A 3371-nucleotide genomic window follows, 5' to 3' on the forward strand; every position below is an offset into this window, starting at 1 on the left:
TTATTTTTATCTAATATTTTTATCTTTTTATCTTTTCACATTTTATATTATATATTATTTATATTACATATTATTTTTTATATTATATTATATTATTATAATATCTAAAATATAATTTCTCATAATATATTTCCTTCAAAAAATATTAATATATAAAAAAATGATATTCAGAAAGGAAAAAAATCATCTTCAGAAGTTTTTCTGCTCCCTGCTGAGTGTAATACTGGCAGGCGGGCTGTGTCCCTCGCAGGAGTCTGCTGTGCGTCTTTTCGTATCATTAACCTATTTTAAATCCGCTTTCAAAGAATTAGGCAGTTTTTTAAATATTTACCCCTCTCTGCAACACATGCCAAATGATGCACTCAGCTGGCATGGAAGAAAATCATTTCTGCATTACAGTGCTTAATACACAAAACAAATAAGCAGAACCAGTCAGAACATAAAATGCCCTAACTATGAGCCAATAATGAATACCAACTGTTGGATTTAATCTGCAAATCAGTGGATCAAAAAAAAGAAAACATACAAGTCTCCCTTATTTTTAATCATTTTTCAGAATTGAACTGAAGCATGAATTCTCTCACTAATCCATGCTTACCAAGCTCTCAGCACTGCAGCAAATAGAGCGGCCAGACTGAAAGTTCAGCCGTTTGATTGACAGCTACAGCAGCAGGTGGTGTGGGGTCCAGCTGAGCCTCTGCCCTTCACCAAGCTCCGCCAGGAGTCTCAGCCTCGGCATGCTGCCTCTCAACTCCACCATTACTCCCTAAACTGGACAGACAGTACCTTCACGTCAAATCAGCCTGAGATCAACAGGAGCTGGCGACTCTGTTGTGGCGTACAGTTCAACCTGTTCCTATTACCCACTTAAAAACACTGTTTCAAAATGCTGATTCAAACGGTATCCGTTTTAATGACACTTCCTTCTCAGACACCTAATTTTAGCCAAGTTATAGAACTGTGTGAATCTTTTGTGAAGAAGACAATCCCAGAATGCACAGCAACAAGTTTAAGATGGTGAATCCATTGGCGCCAATAGGCTTCTGGGCAGCGCACTGACATGCATCACCATTGCGCTATGGGTGTCCCGAGTTCGAATCCCAGCTCGTGGACCTTTCCCGATCCCGCCCCACTCTCTCTCCCACTTCACTTCCTGTCGTTACTCAACTGCCCTATCAAAGTAAAACGAAAAATGGCAAAAAAAAGAGAAAAAGATGGTGATGCCATCTTAAAAGAAATTTTGCTTATCTACCTTATTCCTAAATGTGGAATTAAACCTATGGGCGAGATTTGCGGTTCATTAGCCGCTGTACAGAAATAACACGAAGAATATCAACGTGCAGTAAATGGTAAATATGTTTGCATTACAAACCATTGTGTTCATAATTAAGATAATACAATACAATTATATGGTAAGACACACCAACTTGCAGTATCAAGCAGCAAAACGAGCGGTTTTGTACAGCTAAAAATAGCTGGAAGCAAATGAGGCCGGAAACAAGAACCATAAAATTTACAAATGGCCGCGCCTATTTTTATGGGAATACGGTGGATAAATAAACTTTTATTTGGTTCTATACTGACTATTATCAATAATAAAATTTATTATTTTACCCAAAGGACCAGTGGATGGACCAAAATTAAATTTCTGGCCATCACTGGTAAGCTGATAATTATTTTATAGCAGATAACTGATAAATGGCTTTAAATTAAATTAAATGAAACTAAATTAAATTAGACACCATATTTGTCGAAATAAATAAAAATACACTACATTTAAATCACTAGTAAACAAATCAATCATTTTAAATTACGCGAATGAATAATTTGAATTATATTAAAATATTTACATCCTATTTAAATAATGATAATAATAATTATTATTATTGATAAATAATTGATTCTTTAGCATTTTAAATGATTGAGGACTATTAACTATTACTATTATTATTATTAAGATTATTTCTACATTAACATATTATACATGTAATATTTTGATATTAAATTTGAGATTATATTTAATATTCTGTGACTGGTTAAAGACTACATTTCACAGCATTAATACATTATTAAAGATTAATTACATTTTTAAACATTAAAGAAATCAGTTAAAGAGATTAACTGCTGTTAAATGATGGCAAAGGAAATTGAAATGTAAAAATAGAGGAAATGAGCATGAACAATTAAATACTCAATATAGACAGATACTGATAAATGTCAAAATAATAAATTAAAAAGAAATCTCTAATCCCTTTCAATAATAATATCCTACATATATATTATACATCCCCAAATTGTAAGTTTATTACAGTATTTCTCTATTACCTAAGCGTACGTGCAAAATTTTAACTCATTGGAAATCAATACAGCATGTGTCTCCAGATGCACAGTGTGTGGATGCTCTCACGTTTCCTGTGCCGCTGGAGAAATGAGGCATTGATGAGCATGCGGAGTGGAGATGATATCGGCGACGAGGAGTCTTGGAGTAGTGTCACCATGTGAAAAGGTCACAGGCTCTTGAGCGCGTCATATCCGTAGGTCAACCCCATAAAGCAGAATCTCAAGGCTCTCCTGCGCTTCCTCTCATTTGAGCTGGTGCCAGAGGCGGCAGATTACTGAAAAGAGCTTCCTGTTGCTCTAAATAGGTATGACCTCTGCAATTCAAATTGAAAATGTAAAACTACAGGTGCACTCTTTCACTTGCTGTGTGGTTTGCCATGTACGAATCAAATAATGATATTAAAATTCCAGCATAAATGGAAAATCTAGGATATTCACTTAAGACATTGCTTTCTGTGATCAGTCGAGGGCCTCTAGCATCTAGTAAGATCTCATGCCGTCTCACTATAGCTCAGACTTCCACTAAGGTTATCTGTCTGGCTGTAAGTTGATGCAAGGTGTTGCTCAAGCAGCATGAGCGAGAACAACAGACAGTAAAAGCTTTTCATTCTAGTTCCAGCCGATTAGGCTAAACGCAGAAAAATCACGCCTGTATTGGTCTTTTTCTTCATAAGTTCCCATGATTTGATTCCTCTGAAAACCTATTAGTCCCAACCCGACAGCTTTAGAGAAGTCTGCTAAAACTTTTGGACTCAAAAGGCCTGTGCAATCCATTAATTTTACATTAAAAGCTAAAGACTCACATCTCAGTTTCAAATGAAGCTGATGAACAGAAAGGAAATTACATTTAATTATAATAAAAAAACACTAAATGACCAATTCCGATTATATAGACTTAAAAAACTAATGGTAGCAACAATTGCTGTTGGTCGAATGTGAATATTCAGACAACAATATTACATTCAGAATCTGTTAACAACTCATATAAATTACTTTCAGAATGCTACCTTTTTTTTTTTTTTTTGGTTTTT

At 34.9% G+C, this 3371-nt stretch overlaps 1 protein-coding gene across 1 annotated transcript in view; it reads right to left on the reverse strand.

Moving 5' to 3' along the window:
* poc1b (POC1 centriolar protein B) overlaps positions 1-3371 on the reverse strand; it is a 46565-nt gene that overhangs the window by 14131 nt on the left and 29063 nt on the right. The gene's annotated exons all lie outside the window — the stretch shown is intronic.

Source organism: Sinocyclocheilus anshuiensis, unplaced genomic scaffold, assembly GCF_001515605.1.
Source record: "Sinocyclocheilus anshuiensis isolate Anshui unplaced genomic scaffold, SAMN03320099.WGS_v1.1 scaffold840, whole genome shotgun sequence".
In the NCBI taxonomy this organism is placed as follows: Eukaryota; Metazoa; Chordata; class Actinopteri; order Cypriniformes; family Cyprinidae; genus Sinocyclocheilus; species Sinocyclocheilus anshuiensis.